The following is a 14743-nucleotide window of genomic DNA, read 5'->3' as shown; positions in this document are numbered from 1 at the left end:
CCACACCCCACCCGCACCCTCTCCAGCCCCACACACACTCATGGCCCCTTCACCTCCCACACCTGTCATTTCTCCTGCTCCTCATCCCTCACGTCCACTTCTCCTTCACCAAACCCCCCACACACCACCACCAACACACCACACACGACCGCATGTGGGACAAGATCCCCACAAAACACCTGAACTCCCAACTGGCTCACAACCTTCCCCCCACACCAACGACCCCAACATAGGAGCACACAACCTCTCTAAATGGATCCCTACCTGCGCAGACACACTAGCCCCCCTCAGAAAACACATCGCCACCCGCAACATCAAGAACGCCCCATGGTTCACCCCCGAACTCCAAGACTCCTAGCGCAAATGCCGCCAAGCAGAGAAAATATGGCGACAAGAACCCTCTACAACCAACTTCTCCACCCTCAAAGCCACCATCCGCACCCATCACCAAATCATACGCACCGCCAAAAGAGCCCACTGCAAGACACGCCTTGACAACAACTCTCAAAACAGCAGAGAACTCTTCACCATCATTAAAGAGCTAGCCAAACCCAAAGCCAGCAACATAGACCCCACACACATGCAGCCCTTCCAACCACTTCCAATACAAAATCCTAGACATCCACAACAGCTTCATACCACACACACCCACCACACACACCTCTCACTCACCCAACTCAACCCCCACTCACGACCCCCCACCACACTCACCACCTGGGCCCCCTTGAACTCCATCTACTCCGTATCCCCTCCTACCTCTGTCCACATTGCATCTACATCAAAGCCAGCCCTACCATCGCCCCCATACTCCGCAACATAATCAACTCCTCTTTTGACTCTGCCACCTACCCAGAACCCTGGAAGCACGCGGAAATCACTGCTCTCCTAAAAATAACTAAGCCGACCCGGAGATCCTCTCCAACTATCGCCCCATCTCCCTCCTCCCTTTCCCCGCCAAGGTTGCCGAGAAACTAGTCAATGCCCGCCTATCCCACATCCTCGAAGAAAACAACACTCTTGACCCCTCACAATCCGGGTTCCGCAAGAACCACAGCACGGAAACCGCCCTCTTTGCATGCACTGACGACATAAGGACCAAAGTCGACAAAGGCGAGACCGTCGCACTCATCCTCCTAGATCTCTTCCCAGCCTTTGACACTGTCTGCCACCACACACTCCGCACACACCTACACAACATAGGAATTCGCCACAAAGCCTTAGACTGGCTCACCTCTTTCCTCACCGACCGGACCCAGAGAGTCCGCCTTCCACCTTTCCACTCCACCGCTACCAAGATTATCTGCGGAGTCCCCCAAGGGTCCTCCCTCAGCCCCACACTCTTCAACGTTTACATGATCCCCCTAGGCAACATCCTCCAACCACACGGAATCACCATCCTCTCCTAGGCAGATGACACCCAACTCATCCTCTCCCGCAACCCCACCACCGCCAAAACCAACCTACACGCTGCTCTCCTCGACACCGCCAACTGGATGACAACTAACCACCTCAAGCTTAACTCCAACAAAACCGAGATCATCATCTTCGGCCCCAACAAAACCATATGGGACGACTCCTGGTGGCCCACCGCCCTAGGCCCCGCACCCACCCCCGCAAACCACGCACGCAACCTCAGCATTATCCTGGACCCCACCCTCTCTATGACACAACAAATCAATGCACTAACCTCTTCCTACTTCCACACACTCCGCACTCTAAAAAAATCCTTCAAATGGATTCTCCCAGAGACCAGGAAGACAGTCACCCATGCACTCATCAGCAGCAGACTTGACTACGGTAACGCCCTCTACGCCGGCACCACACTCAAACTCAAATGCAAACTTCAGAGAATCCAGAACACATCTGCACGCCTCGTCCATGGCCTCCCCGCCACAAACTAATCTCACCACACCTCAAATCTCTTCACTGGCTCCCCATAGACAAGAGAATCACTTTCAAGATCCTCATCGATGCATACAAATCCCTCCACAACACCGGCCCGACCCACCTCAACGAAAGAGTGAACTTCCACACTCCGACCCGCAACCTCCGATCAGCTGACCTCGCACTAGCTACAGTCCCCCGCATCCATCGTACCACCACAGGAGGCAGAGCCTTCTCCTACCTCGCCCCACAACCTGGAACTTCCTCCCCACCAACCTCTGCAAAACCAAAGACCTCCTACTCTTTAGAAAAAACCTCAAGACATGGCTGTTCGAACCGTAACCCCACCCTCACCCCCCACTAGCGCCTTGAGACCCTCACGGGTGAGTAGCGCGCTCTATAATTTTTTTCGATTGATTGATTGATTGATGCACAGATAGCTGTGTGATGTGAAACCTCAGACTTCGCAGACTACACATACACCACATGCCAGCAGACAGCAGATAGGGATATGGCCCTAGCCACACTGTTTGTATAGTTATGACTACAATGTGTATGAACTTCAGAAGCAGGGACCTTGTCCACATAAAATAATGTGCTCATCTACTACACAGTTGCCATGTCATTGATAGCAGTTAAGTTAACCTCAACTCACATCCTGCACAGCATTTTAAAACATGTATGTAGCACATAAGACCTCAATGTGTCCCAAGCCTAGTCCGACAGTAGCTGCCTAGCACACATTCCTCAGCCTTCACACACTGCACAGGCTGCACCTATCACTCACCACATAACCTATGTATGAATGTGAACTCCCCCCCTTGTGGCAGCTGTGCTGCCCTCAAGCGCCCATCCACCTCAGGGTATGCCACCGCCAAAATGCGGGACATAAGGGGGGTCGGGGTCCAACGAGCACCTCTCCCTTGTTGGGAGGACGTCCCTAGCTGGGCCTCACCGGTCTTCCTGGCCCAACGTCTCAGGTCCTCCCTCCACTTCCTGCAGTGATTGCTCCGCCGGGCATGGACCCCCAGGGTCCGCACTCGCTTGGCGATGGCACGTCAAATCCCTTTCTGCTGATGGGCACTCACCTACCTGATGACACGGAGAAAAGGAAAGTCATGTAGCGTGGCATCATAGGGACTGCATTGGACACAACACATCTCATGAAAATACACGCATTTCAACATTCCAGTTGTCCTCACAGCCCTCAGCCAGGTCCTTCCACAAGTCACTCATCCCTGTCCCAAGGCCCCCGTCCACATTTGTACCACTCACAGACAGTACAATCACAGTGGACTCTCCTCCTGCCCTTGTGCCCCATACAACTGGGCATTCAGGGGTAGGACACCCTCCACAAGGTTCTCTAGTTCTTCCTGTGAGAAGGCTGGGGCCCTATCCCCTGCAGCAAGTGGCATCTTGGCTACCAGAGTCAGCACACAGCGGCACACACAGTGGAGGTCTTCTCAGTACGAATGCCAGGAGTCAAGTGAACATGAGCACATGAAATATCGGTCTCTGCCACGGACACCACAGTCACCCCCTAAAGTGATCACCATTGGCTCATGTCTCCCATAGGCAACCATGTTAACCAATGAGAAGTTGCACTGCAGTTGCGACCATGACTTCTTACGCAGGCGGGATTTGCTCTCTTCCATCTGTCCTGTGCATGCAGGACAGGCAGCTGCCATTTTACAATGTGTATAGAGGGGGTTTATGAGGAGCATCATGGATGTTTTACAGTGACCTGTGCACAGCTCCACTGCGTCCACACAGTCCTTAATGCACATAATGATTGCTACTCCCTCCTATTCCCAGGTACGGTGGAAGAAGGATGGTGAAGAATGCTCCAGTATACAGGCCCCTGGTAGATCTTGCCACCCTTGAAGAGCGGCACATCATCCAGTGCTATCGACCGAACTGTCAGACCATCATGGAGCTTGTGAGGCTGTTGGAGCCGGAACTGTGGCCTGGTATTAGTCATCCCAATGCCATCACACCCACAGTACAGGTGTTGGCAGTCCTCCACTTCCTTGCATCAGGGTCCCTCCACATTACAGTGGTCTGGGCTGCCGGAATGTCCCAGCCCATGTTCAGCCACGTCTTGAAGAACAACCTATGTGCTCTACTCAAACATATAGGCAGCTATATCAGGTTTCCTCAACGTGACAATCTGCCCCCTGTGATGGCAGCCTTCTACGCTGTAGCAATCGTGCCACATGTGATCAGGGCTATTGATGGGACCCACATTGTCCTGGTGCCACCCAGGAGGGGCGAACAGGTGTTCAGGAACCGTAAAAACTTCTACTCAACCAATGTGCAGGTGGTATGTCTCGCAGACCTCTACATCACACAAGTGACTGCCCAGTTCCCAGGTTCAGTGCATGATGTCTACATTCTGCAGAACAGCAGCATCCCACACCTGATGGCACCACTGCAAAGGGACTGTGCCTGCTTCATCGGTATGTGTGCCTCTGGCTACTGACTCCGGTTATCCCAACCTGCCATGGCTACTGACACCTCTTGGGCATCCGACTACTGCAGCTGAAAATTGTTTCAATAAGGCCCATGGAAGGACTCAACTGGTCATCGAACGCACCTTTGGAGTACTGAAAGCCAGATTTCGGTGCCTGCACCTTACTGGAGGGGCCCTACTGTACAGTCCAGCGAAAGTGTCCCCGATCATTGTAGCGTGCCGCATGTTACACAATTTGGCTCTCAGACATCAAATTCCATTACGGAATGCTGAGGAGGGCACAGCTGTGCCAGTGGGTGATGAAGGGGACATGGGGAGTGATGAGGAGGTGGAGGACGAAGATGCAGCTGATTCCAGAGCAGAGCTTGTCACGATCTGAATGCTTCTTACCGCAGTTATCTGTCAATCTCGAGGCACCATCTGGTATCTTGCTGGTTCTGGACTGACCAAGGTAAGGGTGACCTTTTCCAGTAGCCACAGTGATGCTGATAGACTAACACCAAGCAGACCGTGACCTCCAGAAGGAATCCCAGAGGAAAAAACCCAATCCCGGGAAAAACCTCTGAAGCAAGGAACTCCTGAAAAGAGGTAAGAAAAAAGAGAAGCGTAAATAGTACTGGAAGCAGCAACACTGCAGACAAGAAAAAACTGGAGAAGTCCAAAAAACAGTGGATACAGGAGCGAGGAGCACCACTAGAACAGAAGTGTTTGCAACACAAGGAACAGAAGACCAACTATGCTTATATACTGGCAAACAGGATGTGACACACAGGAAGTTCCGAAGACACCATGTTGAAATGGGAAAAGCCACATTAGTGTGAATAGAAAAATAGCCCTGGTAAAAAAAAAGGAAGAAAAACATGCAGGGAAGGAAACACTGACTCCTGGGAAGAAGAAAAGATGGCTAGGAGTGAAATCACAAAGAAAGAGAAAATAAGAAAAAAGGCAGAAATAATAAGTAAGAGAGATTATAAGGGTAAAAGGCGGGTGCAGCGCGAAGCAGCGCCCAAAGAAAAATGTGCCCGTCATGCTTTGGACTGAAAAATAGACAGCGGCCCGAAACTCAGCCCGTAGCAGAAACAGCTGTCTGGGACACGGACCGACGACCTGACCGCGGTCCGTAAGTGGGGCACCGCAGGTCCTCGCGGCGTCACAGAGCTGATACAACAATACTTCCACTGACACTACTAGCAATGTCAGCCATGTGCATGGCTGCCACCAGGGTTGTGTGTTCAATGTGGGTTTTGGGTGAACCCATCATTTTAGATGTGGTGCTGTTATCTGTATTTCAGAACTTGAAAATGATTGCTCCCCCTTCTGGCACTGTCACATACATAGGACAATTGTCTGCCTGTTATACATGTCATGGCTGTCTATTTTGTAATCATGGTAGATAGAGACGTAGGCAGTAACTGTGCTCAATGGTGTTTATTTTCATAAGACAGGTGCAAGGGCTGATGAGTGGGGACATGGCGGGTGGGATCATCAGAGTACTTGGCCCACCTGTGGGGAGTCAAAGTCCAGTATGATGGCCATGTGAAAACGGAGTTATGACAGTGGACAGTCAACAGGGTGTCTTAGTGACACACAAGGGGATATGTTTTGAAGTGGCTCACTTCCTGGCGGTGGTCTTGGTCTTGGCATCAGTGGAGGCTGGATGTCTGGTTGGACGTCCTTGCTTGCCTGGGGGCTCCTCAGCTACAGGGGAAGGGGTTCTGGTGTCCGGTGGCAGGGCCTCTTCCACTGGCTGAGGCTGACATGGAGGGCTCAGATGTGATCTGGCTAATGGTAATGACCTGCTGGTGGGAGGTGAACTGACGCAAGATGTTGGTAAGTTCCATAAGCACCCCTGCTAAGGAGGCCATGGTGGCATTGTGGGTCTGCCACTGCTTTAGGGCCTCCTTATGGTTCTCCCTCTGAATCCTCTGGGTCTCCTGCAGGGTAGTGAGGATCTGGGCCATGGTGTCCTGGGTTTGGTGGTATGCACCAAAAACTTGGGTGAGGGGCTCCTGGTCAGTCTGATGTTGTTGCTGCCCCCTCCCTTGGACCAAAGATCCACTCCCACTACCCCTGGCTCCCTGTGCCCGTACCACTCCCAGTAGCACCAGGGCCTTCATTGTCTGGGGCGGGTGCCCTTGACTCAGGCCCCCGTACTGTGGGGGAAACCTATAATTGGATGGTCCCTAAGGCACAGGTTTGGGGTGGAGGGGCTAGCTGAGGTGTTGTAGCCACATTGGAGGATGAGCCCAGGGTATCCAGGTTGGGGCTGCTGGGGGTGGACTGGCCAGTCACCCCAGGTAGCCCTGGCAATTTATCGTCTTCCAGACATCCACTGGGGCCTTCATCCAGGGGAGGGGTGCCTGACCCTGCCATCCTCTGCTGGGTGGCAGTAGCAGGGTAAGCTGTGGATGGAAAGGGTGAAAGTTAATATGTGGATATGTTGTTGTAATGTCATGGTGTGCTGCTTGCAGTGGTTGGATTTGTTACCCAGGGATGGCTAGGACATTTGCAGCAATGCAGACACTGCATGGTGAATGGGCTTTGGACCATGCTTTTCATATCATATGTAGTCCTGGGTTTTCTGTTTGACATTGCTGTAATTTCCGTAGGTAGTGAGGCGGTGTTGGCTAGCAGTCTGGGTGGGCTGTGGGATGATTGTCCATGCAGGTGCTCCACTGTCAGGTGTGAGTGTGACTCAGATCCGGCGTGAGTAGTGATGGATTGTGGGAGTGGTAGTTGAGGAGATTGTGAAGGTTTAGCGTGCATTGTGCGAGGTGGGTATGTGGAGGACAGGAAAGGGGTGGTGTGGCATGCAGAGTAGAAAGGTGGGGTGATATAGTGTGGGGTGCAGTCTTGTGGTATGTGATAGTATGGGGAGTGGTGGGTGCTTGGGAGGCATGCAGGTCTGGAGTGGTTAGTGCTCAGGGGGGTGTTGCTTCCTTACCAGAGTCAATCTCTCTGATGATTCCATTCAGGCCCTCAGGATGCATGATGTCCAAGACCTTCTCCTCCCAGGATGTCAAGGAGAGGAGGTGGGGGACTACCGCCTGTCTTGTTGATGGTGATGATGTGCCTGGATGCCATGGAACAAACCTTCCCCCTGAGGCCGTTCCACCTCTGTCTAATGTCCTCCCAGCAGCTGCCGACTGCATTCACCCTGTCGACGATCCGCTGCCATAGCTCAATTTTCCTGGCCATAGATGTTTGCTGGACTTGTCCTCCCATCAGTTATGGCCCTACTCTGACGATCTTGTCCACCATGACCCGCAACTCACTGTTGGTGAAGCGTGGGTGCTTGTGGCGTGACATGTTGTGGGGGTGCGTGCACCGTGTAAAATAAATGTTCAATGTGCAGTGGTTTGTGGGTTGTGCATCCCTGGGTCGTGGTAGTATTCACAAGGGTGTGATGGGGTGTGTCTTATGGTACAGTGAAGAGGTGTGTGTAGTGTGTGTATGTGTTTCAAGTGTGAGGTTTTCGACCTGTCCAATCTGGTGTTGCCTTCTATTGGCAGTGAATTTCTAAACCACTGCGGTGCGCACCGTCAATGGTTTCCCGCTGTGCTGAAATGTGACTCATAATATGGCAGCCGGAATGGTGTCAGCGTGGGTAGCTCGCCGGGCGGACAGTCGCTCTTTCACCGTCAATGGCACTGGAGGTGTTAGATTTCTGGCTGTGTTTTGTCGGCTTGGTGATTGTGACTCGTAATACAGCGGCCACTGTACCGCCGACACTGGCAGGATGGTGGTAGCATTTTCCATGGCGGTCTTGCCCAAAGACCGCCAAACTCGTGGTGAGGGCCTCATATTCCCTGGGATAAGCAGGATCTTTTTCACATTTGTGGTTACTCCTTGTTCGCATGTACATCACAAATGGCTTCAATCTTGGGGGCGCAATATTTGCGAAAAAGGGATGTGAGCCACCAAAGTTGTAACTGGTGGATAAACTCGGTTGTTGGGTGATCTTTAGGTGCTCAGTGGAGGGTTATAGGTTTACAATCTATTCTATATATGGATCAAACTTGGATGAGACATCAGCATGGGAGGCGTTGGGGGTGGAATTAGCTTGCGGGCCGCACCTTTAATAGTATGTGGTGATTTTAACATACATCTCGAATTCCATGGTAGCGGCAAGCCGACAAAGAAATATACGGGAGGAAGCCACAAGTATTTAGGACATTATTTAGTTTTAAGAGAAGTCTTGGCCTGGTAGATGTCTGGAATAAATGGAATACCCCTGATCCTGACTACTCGTTTTTTTCATACCCACATCAAAAATATGTCCACTAGTTTGGAGGTGCAGCACATGATGATGGTCTGCGCTGGTGAGAATGGCCAGACGATACTCCAAAATATGGCAGCCTAAGATCAATAGCTTTTACTCAAAAAGTTCTGCTGAGAAGTATTAGTCTCATAGGACAGAGGTGTATGAGTATAGGTAATCATCTGGCAGATTACTGGCACTGAGTACCCACCAGCGAGAGGTTGATAGATTAATTGATGCAGTTGTTAGTGGCGAGAGGAGTGTATAATTAACGCATTCGAAGATTATTATAGTTGATTATACTCGGAAGAGAAGTGCTCCTCCTTAGACCAGGTAGGGGATTTTCTTGAATTAATTAACACCAAGGTTTTAGAGGCAGGAAGTAGTAGAAGCTTTGGAGGCAGATTTAACTGAGAAGGAAATTGCATTTGCTGTTAAATCTCTGGCCTCTGGTAAAGCATCAGGTCCCAACAATCTTCCTTCAGATTTTTATAAAACATTTTTCACTGAGCTACATAAGGATCTGCTACAAATGTTTGTGGGAGGGCAATGGGAGGGGATCCCACTGGATTCTTAGAGGGACGCTGATATGGTAATATTTAAAAAAAGGGAAAACCTCCAAATAATCTGGGGTTATATAAACTAATATCTCTGATTAATTCAGATGCAAAAATGTATTCGCAGATCTTAGCCGCTCGTATGGGAAGGATCATGGCCAGGCTAATGTCACCATGGCAACAAGGTTTTATTCCCAGGTGTGGGACCATGTCAGTTGGGTCATAACATTGTTTGATTTGGCTGTGACCACAAGGTTTCCCGTAGCCATGATCCTTCTCGATGCCAAGAAGGCTTTTGACAGGGTGCCCTTGAGGTAACTCTGGGCCACAGCCAAACAGAAGGGATTTGGGCCAGGTCTGGTGAAGGCTATCAAAGCATTATATCATAATCTGATTTCTCAGTTGCAAATTATGGGTCAAGAACCTGACTGAATTCAGATTTTATGCGCACACGACAGGGTGGTCCCTGTTCTCCTATTCTCTGTGTTTTCTATATTGACCCCTTTATAAAACAATTAACTCAGAACTGGAAGATCAAATCGGTGAGTGTGAATGGATTCAACATAAAGGCATTAGCATATGCAGATGATGTGGCTCTGCTAACTCTCGACCCCCTAGGTGGCACTAGTTGAAATAAAAAGACTAGCCAAAGAGGTTGGTTTACTTTCAGGCTATCGGTTGACTAGGAGGAATACTCAGTTATACAAATAACATTGATATGATAGAAAATCAGAGGGTGAATAATGCTATGTATTCAGCAATAAAAGTCTTGGCGGATGTTAGTTCCATTTATAAATTAAATCCTGACCCAATTGTAGACAAGGCAAGCCAAGATCTCAGGCGGATTAACAAGCTACATCTTACTTTAGTCGGCCGCTGTAATGTTCTGAAAATGATATTTCTCCCAAAAGTGCTGTGCCTCTTTAGATCTACAGTATACCCTTGGAGTTGGAAGCAGCCTGGTTTGAAAAAATTGGTGCTGTTTGCTCTAATTAGGGGCCAGATGTTCAAGACTTTTTACAGGTCGCAAACAGCGAATTTCGCTGTTAGCGACGTGCAAAAAGCACATTGCAATGCCCAAACCCTGTTTTGTGAGTCGGTAACCTAGTTACCGACTCGCAAAACGGGACTGCGAGTCGCAATTAGGAAGGGGTGTTCCCCTTCCTAATTGCGAGTCGCAGCGCGATGCTGTATTGTTTTGTGACCGCGAACGCGGTCGCAAAGCAGTCACTGTTACCACCAGTGTCACACTGGTGGTAACCCATTCGCAAAAGGGAAGGGGTCCCAAGGGACCCCTTCCCCTTTGTGAATGGCATGAAAAACATTTTTTCAGAGCAAGCATTAGTCCATAGGAAACGTTTCATTTTTAGTTTTGTAATGCATCTCGTTTTCCTTTAAGGAAAACGGGCTGCATTAAAAAAAAAAAAATGCTTTATTTAAAAGCAGTCACAGACATGTCTCCAACAGGCCACCATCCCTGTGAGTGCCGTCAGTCGCAAGGGGGTCGCAAATTGCGACCCACCTCATTAATATTAATGAGGTGAGCCTTTACGACCCCTTGAGAGTCACAGATGGTGTCAGGGACACCATCCTACATTCTGGATTGCGACTCACAAATTGCGAGTCGGTCTGACTCGCAATTTGCGAGTCGCAGTCCAGATTTTTACTACATCTGGCCCTTAATCAGTCAATACACCTGTGCATGTGGGCTCTAAAGAATATGTTCCTTCCTTTCTGAGAGCTTGCGGAGGGTGAGCAGTACCCAATCATAAGTTTTGCTACTGGGCAGCATTGCTGCAAATTATGGGAGACCTCTTTTGGTGTAAGGGATCTAACGGCTGCCTGGTGTCCCGCCCTGAGATCCCCCGAGTATCTATGAACTAGTTAGGGGTTGCTTTCTTCATCATATCGAACCCAGCTATTTCAACAACATCAAATTCAATTTTATCGGGACAGCTGTTAAGTTCTTGTATTGTGTTAAGAAAAAGATTGGAATAAGAAAGCATAATTATTATACCCTATACTGGCACACTTCCATTTTTCCATCAATCTTTCGTTTGTAAACAATGGGAAGAAGTAGGAATTACATCATTGGGGGATTTATTTAGTTAAGATTATCTTTGTTCGTTTGCTGATTTACAGGAGGATTTTGGACTAACGAGTAAAGATGTTTTTAATTATTTACAGATTAGAGACATGCTGATCAAACTAGGGGGTGATCAGCTCTCAGTCAAAAGAGCCCCTCTTGTGGATTTAGCTCCGCATCATGGTAGCAGGATTGGGCAGATTTATTTAGCTTTGTGCGATTTGGAGCTTGATGACTTTGAATCTCAAAATGCTAGTGGGGAGGGTATAGATATAGCCGCATCTATTGAGATGGGAATGAACGTTTTATTGACCGCAAGTTGGAAGACTCTGCATTTTAAGACTATATTTAACTTATATTATATGCCGGGTAAATTGTTTAAGTGGGGTAGACCGGTAGATATTAGTTGTTCTCGATGCATAAAATATGCAGCACCCACATATGTTATACCAGTGCTTAATTTGTAAATAAAAAGGTGCCGGTGCCGAAAACCCTCCTCTTAAACACAAGGCTTTCTGCAATTAAATGTGTGAACACGGAATCCTGAGGGGGCATAATCCTGAAGCCATCTCGGGCCTCCTCAATCCATGTAAACCTACTGCCTGCCCCTTCAGCTCACTCTTGCAGCTTTCTACAATCTCCCTTTGTGACGCTTTTTCGTTTTTCCCTTCCTCCTCTTTCCTATATGTGTCTTTTGCTCGCAGCAAATTCTTGAGGCAGAAGAAAAAGCCCCGGCCCTCACAAATAAGTGCCGGTGCTCAGCACCGGAAACAACAAGCTCAAATTAAGCACTGTTTTATACATATGTTTAATGATTGTGTGAAACTGCAGGAATTTCAAAAAGCCATCGGAGATTTTTGGGTTAAGGTTTCTTTTTTTTTTTTTTTTTTTTTTAATGAACTCCGTTTAACTTCTTCACTTATGATATTGGGGATCGACCCTTGTTGCTCAGCGGACCAGGGGCAGTGGTATTTTATGTTTGTCTGCGGAAAGATTCTGAACTGCCCACAACTCAGCAGTGGCTTTCTCGGCTGCTGGGTAAGTATACCTAAGAGCGATATGGGCGATTAGGGAAGGGGTGCCAGAAAACGTGGGAAGCAGTATGGATAGAGGAGAGATTTTGTTAGAGGGACAGGTTGGTCACTATAAAAAACGGGGGTTTAAAAAAATGTTTATGAGCCTGAACAAATCCTAGCCGCTAGGCAGTATCTTTGGTTCTGTTTAACAAATATCACGAGGTTTCTGAGTCTTTTGATCAAATGTTGATCCCGAGGTATAACAATTCAATGAAAACTGTAATCAATATTGTGATTCTGATGACGCAGAAACGAAGGTTTTACATTTATTAGCGCATAAACGTAGTGCTGCAATAATCAAGTGTGACTTTAACCAAACTAATAAAGATTGTACAGGGACAAGTGTGCCCCCAGAGTAGTTCGCCAACATTTATAAGCGTGCTTTATATAACGTGATGTATTAGAATTGTACTAATCTGACATAACCGTAAACGTGTGCCATGATTTGCTTGTTTGAAATGTTTTAACTTAGCATAACTTTAGTGGAGGCTTCGGCCTAGTTGCCTTGTCTCACGGTTTAGATGCTCGTGTTTTTCTAATGTGCTAATAAAACGTGTATTCTTGCTTGAAGCTGTACTTTTCCAGTGAGATCGGTTCACATGCTTATCTTTAAGGTTTCGTGCCAGCCTGGCATCTTCTTCTTTGCTCCAAGGTCAATCTGCAGGTGCAGACAATGGAAGCTCTGAAAGTGAGTTAATTGGTAAAATATGTTGCAACTTACGTTCCCGACTCCAAGGATAATGTATGCTTAGGTAGAAGCTTGTGAATTGTTTTTGATTGGACAATTTGAAGCCAACCTATGAACCCTCCAATGGAAGACCCTACTGGATTTGAACTGTTGTTTATTTAAACCTGGTGCACAAGAAGAAAGCAGCCATTAGACATTATTGCCCATTGCAGCCATTACCCGCCATTTGCAGGACATTGCAGCCATTATGACCCATCTTGCCGACTTCGTCATTTTGCCATCTTCTACGATGCCAATTCATGTTCGACGCCATTTTAAATGAGACTTTGATGCTTTCTCTAATCGAGAGAAAGAGACTTTAAGAAATTCTCGCCCTAGAGACTTTAACTTCGATTTGCCCCTTTGCATGAAGTAGTAGTTTTGTCCTTTTATCTTGCCGCTGTGAGGCAATTGCCCCGTCCACCCTGCCCCTTTGCCCCCGTCCCATGCTGATCGAAACCGGTACCTGTGAGACGAAGACTTCCTTGAATGCTGATTGAATTTGGTAAATATGAAAGGAAAATGTACAATTGCATTGTGTTTCTTTTTAGGTAACCAACTGCTGATTTTTGATAAGAGCCCTAGTTAGGAGTTTTCCAAATTAATGTTGCTAAATTGTTTTTGCATGAAATCCCACATGCAGATGCTAATTTGAGGTTAGATGAGGATTCATTTGTTGCACGATGCAATTTGAGACCTTGTTATGCTGACTAATGTATGCAATTAGCTCATTACAGATTATAGTTTTAGTGGTTTGCGTTGCTATCATCAAATGCATTGTTATTCAAATGCTGCATAGATTGCATCTTTTTCGCCGTTATGGACAGCTATTAATGTTCATTTACATATATCATTTGGTGTTGAGACACATTTATATCGTGCTAGCTTTGTTAATATAGGGAAATAAATTCATTAACTTTGAATAAACTGGTGTGGTTATTCATGGCCGGAAGGTCATGGTTCGCCGAAATGTTTTCTGGATTAATTGTGAAGTGTTATGTTGATCAAGGCATTGCTTATGTTCGTTATTGATTATTGATTTGATTAAATTGACTAATCTCGGGTGAAGAGAGCCCCACTGGGTCAAAAGATTCATCGACCCAAGAGCGTCCAAATACAGGTAATTTATTAGGTCGGAACGCTCTATCAGTAGATGGTAGCAGAGGACGGTTTCGCCCTTTGGGACCCCGCTCGAGAGGTAACGGTTTTGCCCTTTGGGACCCCACTCGAGAGGTAACGGTTTCGCCCTTTGGGACCCCACTCGAGAGGTATATGGTGTTGAATTGACGGTTTCGCCCTTTGAGACCCCAAGTCGAGAAGTATATGGTGTTGAATTAGATTTTTCTTGGGTATAACAGATTAAGAGAATGATGATGCCCTAAGTCCCCCGCGACTTTCCCGGGATCTCGGAGCTTGCGAATGGAGAGAATGGAGGTGTGAAATCGGCGTTGGCGGTACTAGTGACGGTATGAGTGAAGTTAGGATTTTGCGCTTGCACAGCTTATTGCCGCAGATTGTTTGAAAAGGTTGCGAGGATTTTAGAGAATAGCGGAGGTGCGACTCCGAGTGTGAGAGTAGGGAAGTCGTCGAACTTCATGTGCATGTGGCGCTTTGTGCAGAAAAAGGTCCACGTGGTTGTTGTTGTTGAGACGGGCCCTGCGAGGTCAAGAGACTCCGGA

The sequence above is a fragment of the Pleurodeles waltl genome, chromosome 1_1 (genome assembly GCF_031143425.1).
Source record: "Pleurodeles waltl isolate 20211129_DDA chromosome 1_1, aPleWal1.hap1.20221129, whole genome shotgun sequence".
Lineage (NCBI taxonomy): Eukaryota > Metazoa > Chordata > Amphibia > Caudata > Salamandridae > Pleurodeles > Pleurodeles waltl.
Note: the sequence above shows the minus strand (reverse complement) of the source record.